At 29.4% G+C, this 13,477-nt stretch overlaps 3 pseudogenes across 1 annotated transcript in view; 1 reads left to right on the top strand and 2 right to left on the bottom strand.

The window, feature by feature from the left end:
- LOC149060000 (uncharacterized) overlaps positions 1-13,477 on the bottom strand; it is a 57,127-nt pseudogene that overhangs the window by 35,903 nt on the left and 7,747 nt on the right.
- LOC149060001 (uncharacterized) overlaps positions 1-13,477 on the top strand; it is a 40,817-nt pseudogene that overhangs the window by 21,482 nt on the left and 5,858 nt on the right. The gene's annotated exons all lie outside the window — the stretch shown is intronic.
- Positions 5,064-8,268, bottom strand: LOC149060003 (uncharacterized; annotated as a pseudogene).

The following is a 13,477-nucleotide window of genomic DNA, read 5'->3' as shown; positions in this document are numbered from 1 at the left end:
TGCCCGCTACACTGTCATCAATCGTCCTATATATTTATATTAACCAATAAACATAGACTGATTAATGAATTTCCAACATGTTTGATTTAATGATTTTGTAGGAAGATTGGTAATCACGATACACGTTGAATGAGGGGCCTAATTTTGGAAATAATACGTTTTGGATTGTCGACCCTCATTAATGATAAAATTAAAACAGTACACAAGATGTCAAGATTACAGTTTACAGAATGAGTAGACCTATACTATGATATTATAATTTAAACAAACTTACCGTTACCGATTATTGTAGTAGTTTCATAGAATATTGTAAATTTGCAACTGTCAGCGTTCAGCCATCCAAAAAAGAAAAACGTAGTTTATAGTTTTATACGTTAAAATGTCAACACTCAACAGAGACCCATAATCACAATGTGGGGCGACCTGGTCACAGCGTCGCACACTATTGGTAGTTATTAATAGCAGGGTATAGACACTGTGTGTTATGGCAAAATGGGTGTGGTATGCGTTATCACTTAAATAAATCATATCATAATTATCACACAAAAAGAGACAGAACTGATATAGTGTTTTGTAATGCCCATTCACAGACTTCTATATAAAGATAGTATAGAAGTCTGTGTGCCCATCGCGTTGTTTGGTTGTTGTTTCCGTTTTTATAATTCCGTAACTAAGAGGGATACACGTTGCTAACATTCATCAGATTACGGATACGGTACAATTTCCAATACTTCAATAGCAGCAGCTGCTGATCGAGTGTCTATTCCATAGAGTATTATACTCTATGGTCTATTCTATATTGTTCTGTGTTAATAGTTATCATTAGGTTCAATCACGGACTAAGGGCCATTCTTACAATGCTCGGTTAGTGCCTGATAACACTAACCGGAAGAATTTATCATGAGTTAACCGATAGAATTCTACCGGTTAGTTTTAACCGACACTTAACCGGACATTGTAAGAACGGCCCTAAGATAGTAAGATATACAGGACTGGACACGAGATGAATATTGTGGTTACGAAATGTATTACAACAGGCGGAGTTCGGGGGGATATTTTCCTTTTAGCATTACTAGCGCCGTCTTAGTGGATACTTATGGAACTAGATGACATTATCACCATAGATAGTTCCATAAGTATCCACTAAGACGGCGCTAGTAATGCTAAAAGGAAAATATCCCCCCGAACACCGCCTGTTGTACTACATTTCGTAGTCAACCCCCACACCCTCCAACCTTGTCATGTCCAGTCCTGTATATCTTAGTCCGTGGTCCGTGGGGTTCAATATAATCTTGAATAAAATGTGTAACCAATAATTATAACCATGTTCCTATTTATTTTGTTACCCCGCTCTACGACCGACGCCACCACGAACTCGCGCAACAGCTCCGCTGTTCTCGCCTCCCACTCACTTGCCGCCCGGCTCGCTTGTATATAGCTATTCCGCATGTCTCCGATGTAATAATATTTTATGGCCCTATATGTCCCCGATATGACTTACCTATGATATTTTGTTTTTGTACATTGTGACATTGTATTGTATATTGTACTATTTATAATCAATGCTATTATTGGCACGGTTTTTATCTACTCAATAATTTTACATATCATTCATTATTCATAATATATTAATATACAATTATAAATCATACAGTAGATAATAGCTAATTATACCAAATTGTATATATTATTTACTACAGCATTTAATTATTAAAAATGTATAAAAATAAGTTAGGTACCTGTAGTTTTTGACTAATTTAGGTACCTTAAAATATTTTTAATTTAAATAATTAGTAATAACTACTAAGAAAGTAAAAACATACATATACTTTCATATTTTGTTTGATTCAATTTAATATTAGGTTTACCATTTCTAAACACTGCAAAATAACAACATATTGATTTCAAAAACTTGTATGATTAAAGTTCGTGTTCAACATAATGTTAAATGATGCATATAAAATCAAACAGATTTTAAAACAACCTTTTCACAACAGATATGATTAATCCAATATTAAATTATAATAAGTAGAAATTGGATGTTGTTACATTAATTAAAAGTTATACTAAAAACTATAGCCTATAGGTTATAGCTAGACTTACTAGACTTAAGGATTTAAAAGCTTTAAAGTAGTTTAAACACAGACATTTGTAATCTGTCATATATTTGTAAATATGAGCAAATATATATGTGTACATGGTTCTAGTACAAGACATTATTGTTGACTAAATTTATTGAACATTTATTTTATTATTATTTGTGATATCGCGATTATTCCTTTTTTGAGTTATTGTTCCTATACTCAGGACTCAGATGTATAAGAACAGAAAAAAACGAAAAGACGATAGGAAGGCTTGTCATCTGTGACATGAATTTATTGTCATCTTTACTTAGAAGTCATCATACAATATTTATACAAAATTGGTAAAAAATAGTTACATTTGTGTAAACAATTTTTTAAGCTATAATTTATAGTTATTACCGGCAAAGTGTTGAAATCAGGCATTCTATAGAATTCCTTGAACTATTTGGCAATCTATTAAATTTAAATTTTATTTTATATTATGCCTATGTAAGCTATATAATTCCCAAGATTTTTATAGTATGCCAATACTAAGTTAGGTAATGTGTTAAATTAAAATATTTTTATTATTATTTATTGTTTATCATTTATTTATTGCAGCATATAGATGAATAGATGATGCATAGCATTTCGAAGTGCATATAAAATATTATTTTTTACACACAAACATTTTTTTGATTGACATTTTGTCTTACATATAATGTACATTTTATAAAACCTTGTCCTGTTCCTGTCGGTTGTTGAGTTTCAATTGTACCTAAAGCAAATTCATTTTCTGTTGAAACTTGTCAATAAAATTGCTATAATTTTTTTTTGGCATACCTATAGTAAATAATTATATACATATTTTCTACACCATCTTAGAAACATGTTTCTATAATATGGAAAAACCATTTATTTTCAATATTTAATGGAACATAATTTAATAATATTTTAGTAACATGTAACCATTCCATATCTCTTTCAACATCTTGGAAACATATTTCCATAATATGGAAGAAACCATTTATATTTAATATTAAATGGAACATATGTTTATCATATTTTGGTAACATGTAACCGTTACATATTTCCAAAACATCTTAAAAACATGTTTCTATAATATGGAAGAAACTATTTTATTTTCAATACTTGATAGGACATACGTTAACAATGTGTTAAAAATATGATTTTATAACATATTTCCAAGAACACTTAAAACACATATGACTAGAATGTGTACATGTTCTGAAAGCTGTGTGGGTATATTCTGATAAATATATATTAATTTGAATATAAATAATGAAAATAAATTACCTCATATAATAATGAATTAATAAAAAAATTGCAGTAAGTATATGTTCTTACAGCTGTATATTAATGATATAATATATACATTTGAATAAAATAAAATTTAAATGAAAATCAATTACCTCATATATATATATATATATATTATGTAACGTCACAGAATTTCAGGCCTTATTATTATTATTATTAAACCACTGGGTATACCCAATACCTAGGATATCAGCATACCTGTCGGCCAGTGACCATCCCATTAATATAATAGCGCGCCCGCGATTACCACTATGTTATGCAATAACTGATCCCCGACCTCCCCGCCTGCAAAAGTGTTCACCGTCATCACCGTAACATGTCGTCATCGGCTGCCGTCGGCGCCTCTGTCGCGTCCGTCGGTGCGATCGCCGCAGTGCAATTATTTTAATTACCCATATTATTGTAAAACCCCGCAATACGCCTACCCTGACCTTCCCTACTACGACATCAATTGCGACAACAACGGCCAGCGACCGGACACCGTTCGCCAGCCATCTTCACTTTTTAAACCAACGTATTCCCGTCAAGACGTAACGAACACCACCGGCCCACTCATTCTGCGGTCCGATCATCCTCGTGGTCAATAGTCAACTTATAGTTTTTTGTATTGTCATCCATACTCGTAATGTACGAAATGATGGGCTAAGCGACGACGTCGGGCCCGATGTCGGGCGAAGCCTCCGTTTTCCCAATGACCGACGCCGATGGGCCATGTCGACCACGTGTCTTGGGGGTCGACGGCCAACTGGCCAGCCTATCCCAGCCGTCGGTCATCCACACTTTCGTCATCCAGCCACAACTCAAGTCATCATCATTTGTGTAATGTACAAAACTATTTCCCCCAATATTCCCCCCTTTTCATTTTGATTATGTATCACAACTTTTTCTTTTCTTTTTTCATTTTGATTATGTATCACTACAACGTATTTCTATTTATGCTCCATTTTTCCTCATAGGTGCCCCGGTAACCGTCATGCGGAGCCGTGGGTATTTTCCTTTAACACATGTAATAGTATAATGTGTCATACCGACGTATGATGATTATTCCGTGCCGGTAACCGCTTGTCGGAGCCGTAGCATTATATTATATACTTTTCCCTGTATTTTGTGCATTTTGCCATGTGCATTATATTATATACTTTTCCCTGTATTTTGTGCATTTTGCCATGTGCATTATATTATATTCTTTTCCCTGTATTTTGTGCATTTTGCCATGTGCATTATATTATATACTTTTCCCTGTATTTTGTGCATTTTGCCATGTGCATTATATTATATATTATTTATTACAACCATGTAAAATATATCCCCATAGTTATCCTAAGACTTTACGCCTATTATTTTATTAATATAAAATTTTTTGTTTGTTTTCCCCCTTCTAAATAAATCTTTGGCGTTCATTCGCCACTGCGTGTATCAAAGCCTGTGAGTTCCACCGACTTGACCCTCGGGTCTCACGCGGTGCGGCTCACAGGTCACGAGGAAAGTGTTCCCCTTTGCTCGTGGGTGGTTTTTGTGATTTAAAACATCATGAAATCTCACAATTATAATAAAATAATAAAAACACTGAAGTTATATAAGTTTAAATAATGCTTTAACAAAATCTTATAGGTATGCTAATATATACAAATATATATATATAATATATATATATATAGTTCAAGTATTATTATCAATTGAATTATCATCATTGTGATTAGTTTGCAGAGATTTTTCAGCCATTTTTTTCATTCTTGGTGTTGCTTGGGCCATCCAGTTCTTAATGGGTTTTTCAATATCAACGTTAGACGTATCTTTAAACTTTTTCATTTTACGAACAATATCTGTAAAGTAATTAAATTATATTTTATTAATATATAATGTATTTGAAAACAATGCTAACATGTTGAACTTTTATTACTTAAATAATTTATATAGTCAGTATTAGTTATATTAAATTGGTTTATAATAATATAATATAAAAGTTTTGAAACACAGGATATTTGAAAACATGTTATTCAATTTTATAACTGAACTTAAATGATTATAAAATATTATAATATAGTATTATTTATAATAAATAATACCTATATAATTATTGTTCGAAATATTCAAACCAAATTTGGGTTCATAATACAAAAATAAAAATGTATTAATTCTAGCAGTTACATAACTAATTATGTTTATACATAAAAGGTTTTAAGACTGAAGGGAGTGAATAATTAGTGTACTTAAATTATAGTAATTTCCGTATAGAATGGCAAAAACGAAAAATTAGATCACACCTAAAGTTCAAAGTGAATAGTTTTTATTTTTAAGGTACTTATAAGTTTATGTTATGTCACATTATATAACAATTATACAACCAATAGCAATGACTATGATAATATATATACTGATGTGTAAGATCTAGTGCTCAATAATAACTATGACTATAAATTTCTAAAATATCACATTTTGTATATTATAACGATATATCAAATAATTGTTACCATATATGATGGAACAACACTGCAATGTTGAAAACTGAAGTTTGCCCTTAAATCCGACAAAAGAATATTTTGAAAGAAATTGGTCAGTGAACAGACGCTGCATTACTTTCCGTATTGTTTCTGGCAATGTATTTCCCACAAAACGAGATAGTAATATAATCTGAAAAGTAATATTTTTATCACCTATGTTATAAATTAAGAAGTGTAGTTAGACATAAATGTAATAATTGTAACAGTACCTTAATTTCTTTCAGAAGCCTCCCCCCCAGACAACATTAAAAATACAATGACCTTTATAATTAAGACTAAATAATAATAATATAATATAATTACTCGAGTAATAATTACTATATTATAATAAAAGTGATATACACTATATCTACTTTCTGTGGAAAATAAGTTGTAAAATATAATAAAAATTATGTTATAAATCATTAATGAATTATATAGGCCAATATATAGTGTTGAATTGTTAACGCATTCATTAAAAAAAAATTATGTAGTATAAAAAAGGTAGTTGCTCGAAAGCCTGGAACATACCTACCTACATAAATATTGTTTAGCTATAATAATATATAGAGTAAATTATAAACTATACACACCACTAACAATAATGACAATAACTAATAATATATTATACTAAACATTCATACCACTGCATTTCTATATGGTTTATCATTAACTAGCTTTTCTTCCATATTGTTTAGATCTTCATCGTTGTCGATAACTCCTAAATCCACATCATTATAGTCATCATTATTAGAGACCATAGCTGATCCTTTTGAATCTAATTTGGCCAAAATTTTTTCCAGTAATGATTCTTGGGCATCAAATCGTTTATGAAAATGTTCTGTATCATATTTTAGGTTGGCCAAAGACCGCCTAACACATTTTCTGAATGCTGAGGGACAATTAATAAAAACAATTTTTTAAACCTGAAATGTTTAGATAGCTATATATATTATATATATATAACTAATATATAATAAAAATACCTTGATCACTTTCATCTGCAGATTTATTAGCTCTTGCAGACAGTGAAATTATTGGCTGGACTGTGTAATCAATGTTTTTATTTAACTGATCATCAGAACTAGAAGTGTGATGAGTTTTTTTTTTCTTACTTCCTGAACCATAAGAGACGGCAGTTTGCGAGTTGCAGTTGATGGTTCTTGATGGTTAGGCCCATTTTCAGGAGACGTGTCATAATAACTATTATTATCTTTAAATAATTGACTGGAAGGAACAGTACTTTCTTTAGTTTTTGTGATGTATAATTTATCCACATCGAAATCATAATCACTTGATCCTCCTAGAGTTATTTATAAAAACATAATAAATATAAGGTATAATTTTGTACAACTAATGCAAAAATGAGTAGGTACCACCTTAAAAATATTTGTTTGTGAATAATAAGCCTGATTATTTTCTTTTACATAAAGATAATATAATCATCATAGTATAATAATATAAAAGGCATCATTTTATTATCTCTTTTTAAAAATGTGATTCCACCAAAAGCAACAAAAAATAAAATATATTGTTTTTAATATAATATGTAGGATAATTAATAAGGTCAACAATTAATATAAAATGTGAAAATTGAAGACTATAAAACATTTAATTCGGTTAGTATAAAGTTGAATTTTTCTACTAAATGTTTAACTTAATTTACTAAAATGCATACAAACTTATTTATTTACATCAGTTTGAAATTTTTATACTAACCATTCGTAACAAAATGCATATTTTGACACTATTTATAGAATTCTGATGCAATATACTACATCTCAAAGTTTATAAGGATAGTAAAAAATTCCCAAAATCAAATTATCTAAGAGTATAACTTATATCATTTAATTTTTAGATAGGTATGTAATTAAAAATACTAACCAATATCATTATCATCAGTTGTCAGAGATTCATCAAAAACAGGAATTTTTGGTAGATGAGATTTTTCTTTAAACTTTTTTGTGATTGGTGGAGACGTTTGTTTTATTTTTCTGAATTTTCTAGTGTTTTTATCATCATCATTTGAAGACAGTTCAGAGTATTCTTGTCCTTTAATAGCTTTAGCTTCTGCTTAAATGTAACTATCTTCAAATTTAAAACAAATTTATAATTTCAATTATGTATATCATTGCAGTAATTTTAATTATGTCGATAAATGAAAGCTTATAGTCTCGCTTATAGTACTTACCAATACTTTCTAGCAATGGACGTGCTTTATAACTGTTAAAAGTTATTTCATCAGGCTTTGAACGACGTTTTATCAAGTTTTTTGTATCTGTTCTAAGATTTTTCTTAGGCCATTGGCATATACCATTTGAATACCAAAAGTTAGGCACAACATTAACTGTGTTGTCAATTTCAAACACCACAATCGTCCACATATTGCAACAATAATACTTCTGTACACAAAAAGTTAGAATAAGAAAACATAATTACCTATAAATATAAGTATTAATTTTAAATAATTTATTTGTAACATTATGAAATTACAGCTATGATATATTTACCCTGAACATATTTTAATAGTTATGATTTTTAATCATATAAAAAAAATATTTGCAGAAAATTCGGTAAAATTAATAAACAAATATTATGAAGGGTATACATAACAAGTATTTTTTAACTAACATATAATAAAATACATATTCTAAATTAATAACGATTGCTTTATCTTCCATAATAATATGCAATTATAGGTAACCACTAACCAGTTATTTTGAATTTATAGTTACTTTTTTTTATTGATTACAAAATAATAATACCTAATAGTCGTAAATAGTTTAATTAATCAGCTAATACAAAATTTACAAAGTAAATGCAAGTATATATGTATATATTATAATAATCTGTATGTACATTTAATTTAACTACCTACATGTTAAAAATAAGTAATTTACGAGGTAATTTATGAAAAAAAATCTTAGGTATTAAAATTGTATATTATATTATAAATTAATTGTGGTGGAGAATAGGTACTACAATTTGTTTATTTTCAAAATCAAAAATTAATAATTTTTGTTTTATATCTGTTATACTGAATTGAACTAAATCATTAGAAAGATTTTTAACAGTATAAATGTCAAGTTTTGATGATTTTATACTGTAGTGTTCTGCAGGTCCGGTCTAAATCAGTCCGGTTCGGACCGGACCGGACCGTAGTGCGGTTTGGTCCGGTCCTAATACATAAAAACTAACGAATCGTCTATTTGGTCTGGTTCATTATTTTTAAGGAGTTATTTGGTTCAGTCCTGTCCAGTCCTAGGATTAAATGCATTATTTTCAGTCCGGTTCGGTTTCAAAAAAAAAATGTTAAATTGGTTCGGTCCGGTCTCAGCTTGGTCTGAATTTAGTACGGTCTCAGTTCGGTCCGAACTCGGTCCGGTCCCGATCACAGTACAATCTAAATAGGAATATAGGATTGATTCACTTTGATTGTTCATTATTTTAACAGGCGATGGGATAACGTTATGAAAATTATTGTAAGCGATCTGTTTATTTTTAGTGCTGGACGTGGGTATTTATTTTTTCCCCGAAATTACGATGACGCGACGTCGATTACCGATAAGAATAATATACTATATAGGTATAATAATGTCACAATTAAACGTGTACGATAAAATATATTCCACTGTAATTGGAGGAATAAATTGGAAAATATAAAATAATACACAATCGAAATTATTTTTAGTTATGATTTAGTTTTGATTATCAATAGACAATAGTTATAGTACCTACTAGCAATTAGTTAATAGTTATGACTTTATAAGGTACGACATTTTCATATGAAATGTATTATACCTAAGTTTAAAATAGCTGTACTCAGTACTGTGTACTCTTTACAAACCTGGCAACACTGATACTGAGTAAATGGTCGAGGAAACTAGAAAGATATTTTTAATAATTCCTGTTACATAACTCTTACTGGTCTTAATGCATGCTGTTTATTGTAAACTGTAAAAGTATAACTGTTGTCTGTTTATGCACATCTATGTATTTGGTATTTACATTTCACAGTATATGGTTTTTTCAGTACCTATAATACTTTTTTGTCGTTAATCTAAACGTTCAGTGAAATAATATATTCAATCATATTTTGTTTGTTGAAATCGGAAGATAGGTACTACCATTGCTGCTTACTACATACATTGGAATTAAGTAAGTTTTATAATTTTTTAACAATCGTAGAACTGTAGTTGTAGTAAAACATTTTAGGTACATTAAACTTATACCTAATATGAAATTAACTATGGAATCGTTCATGATTATACTATTTATATGGAAGATGGAAAATATGTATATGATTATAATTTTGTATTTACAGTATATGGTGTATGTTTGATGTTCATCATTTTTGGTCGTTATTCTGCAGTCCACAGTGCTGAACACGTTAAGTGATATAATTTATTAATCATATTTTGTTTGTTGAAATTGGAAGATACTACCATTGCTGCTTACCAGTTTAATACATCCATTGGAATTGAGTAAGTTTTATAATTTATTACAAGTGTAGTACCTATAACATTTTGTTTATTGTTTAAATTTGCATAAGTCTTATAATATAAAAATTTTTGTTGGGGCCTAAAATAAAAGTTGGTAGCTTAGTTAGCCAAGTGCCCTTCGATATGTGTATGTACAAAATACATTGGATAGGTTTATTATCACTACACCTTCCATACAGAATGTATGTATGCTTACATATTATGCCAGAGATGCTAATTATATCACTAAACTATTGTTTTATAATTGTAAAATAATAATTATTTGCAATGAAAAAACGTATTTATTTAACTTTTAATTTTTAAATTAAACATAAATATATAGGAAGTAACTAGTAGGTACTAGGTAGTAGGTACTACCTGTATCGAATCGTAGTTATGTTATATTTTGAAAAAAAAAACATATTATAAAAACAATTGATTTTTATATATACAACTAAGACTGGACAACATAATTTAATGTTAATAATAATTAAAATGAATAAAAGAATCATATCTTCATTTTGTGAAAAAAATAACAATAATTTATTAATTTTAACAGCATATCTTATGATTTATAAAACAATATTACACAGCTATTTATTATTAAATGGGAGCAATAGAGAAACAAATAAAATGTATAATATTTTTAAAATAATACTTTACTTTATATTTGTATTTAACTAAACAGATATTACACATAAAAATATATTATTTATTTAGTAGGTGCCTAGTATTAATGATTTATATAATGTGAGAAGAAATATTTCTGATTACCATGAATGACCTCACAAATAAAATGATAAGTCAAATGTTGAGAAATCTTAGGTACCCAAATACTGCTGCATATTCCCAATACAAACATACAAATCGGGTCTTGTTATATTTATTTTTTATCAACTAAACATTTACTAGTAGTTACTAGTTACATTAATTGTAATATATCGATAAATTGTGTAAATAATAACAATAAGGTTATAGTTGTATGTTTAAATAATGAATGTATTATTTTTAATTTCAGAATATGAACGATTCTCAATATGTCAGAGATCTACTTGAGAGAAGCGCATCACTTTCACCCATTCAGTCACCTGATGACTTAATATCAAGTATGGGGACTAGTAGTACTCAAATAATAGAAGAAAATACATTTAATGATATTTCATTTGCATCAGTATCAACAATAAATTCACAGTCGGCTGATGTTCAATATGCTGCAAGTAGTGCAAGTATAAACTTTTCTAAAACGTCGATTAAACGGATTAAACTTGTTACAATATTCACCTTCATGTACACAGCGGGTGCAAGAAGAGAAGCCAGAATGGCCCTTTATTCTCATAATAAAGGATTTGGCAGGTGCATCACAACATATTACTTGAATTTTAATTTTAATTTTTAAATTAGCAATAGTAATACCATTTTCAGCTAACTCTAAAATTTCTGAAATAAAATCTTGTAAGAATTCATTGCTGTCTTTTGGTTTTTCATACTCATGGTATACTCCTACTGGAAACACATATTTATGATGAGGTTGCACATAAGCCAATATTGGCCAAAATTAACTGGAGCTACATTTTGATAAAGGCAGTCCATCGATACCGATTGCAATTTTAACTTCGTCATCTAAAGAAAAAATTGATGCACATCTTTTAATACCATTACCCAATCCAAAATTATAATATTCAGCAGTGGAGCTCATAGTTCTCAAATTTAAAATTTTAGTTGATTTATTGTGTAGCAATGTCCTACAATCTTTAGGCAAAAAGTCAAGGCCCGCTTTATTTTTTAGTACGTCTAAAAGCGCATTTACAGCATTTTGAGGAACATTAAAATCTACTGCCCATTTTCCAATAGCTTGTTTAACGTTTGTTTTTTGGTTAAAATGTACATCATTATCTTCATGAATTATTGATGCTCCCTCGTTATTAGTTATGACATGCTGAATGTGGTCCAAGTTATCAAATCCAACAGATAAATCTTCAATAGATACACTCTTGGAATTATTTTGATCATTTGTTATACTGTTATAATTCAAAACCAAATTGTCTTCATTAACATTATTATCATCATCATCGGAACAAGATGATTCTAAAGCTAGCAGTTCATTTTGAATTCTTCTACGTTTGGTTCTATATGATCGTGAATTATACATTATTTATTATAGTATGTACCAATATGCGCAAGTACCTACAATATTTTTAATTAATAATAAAACTATGATATTTGACAGGGATATCTATATATAGGCGTATATATATATATATAATAAATATTTTGTAAAATTTAATATACCTAATATGATTTTATACGCACTGTACACGTGTATAGGTAAATGGTAATGTACTAATGTGTAATGGAAAATATGGAAATATGGAATATAAAATATAGGTACCTATATAAAAGAGTAATAAATTGATGTATGAAGTAACATAATATTAGAATAAACCGACTTGTAACCAAATGTGTGGTGGTGCCTTGACACAGCAGCTAGGTTCACTTGACTTTGGACGAATTACGGTGAAACTTGTACGGCGTATTAACTATTAAACGGACTGTGCGCGTACAATGGACGCAAAATGAACTCACTTGTAAGTCGTAGAAAAACGGAATATATTTCAAGTTAAGACCAAGGTGAGACGACTGCAGTAATAGTAACAACTATAAACAGAAAAAAGTATTGTTGTGGGCAAAAATAAAATGACGCGCACACGCAAGCACAAGTATAGTGTAAACACTGTAAACGAATGTGCGTTATAATAATGTGTGACAGCGTCGACAGCGACTAATTCTGATAATCTGATGTTTCCGTATTTTCGGATTGGCGGTTATTAATATTTTGATAAAGCAATAGGGATTTTATTCCACTGTATCAAATAACAACAACAGATATTATTATTACTAAAAATAATTATACTAGTACTATTTACAGCCGATGCCGTGACCGTTATTATATTTTTCAACGATAAGTGGTAGATTAAAGATTTACTAACGCTTCGGGCGGCATTTTATGCAAGCTTTCTTTACGCACTATATTTTATATAATATATTACGGGCATCGAGATAGATAAACAATGCATCTCGATGATTACGGGCTACGTTTGTGTGCGTAGACGCG

Source organism: Diuraphis noxia, unplaced genomic scaffold (assembly GCF_037042655.1).
Source record: "Diuraphis noxia isolate RWA-SAM2 unplaced genomic scaffold, SU_Dnox_SAM2 contig0001, whole genome shotgun sequence".
NCBI lineage: Eukaryota > Metazoa > Arthropoda > Insecta > Hemiptera > Aphididae > Diuraphis > Diuraphis noxia.
The sequence above is the reverse complement of the archived record's forward strand: the minus strand, read 5'-3'. Positions and strand labels throughout refer to the sequence as shown.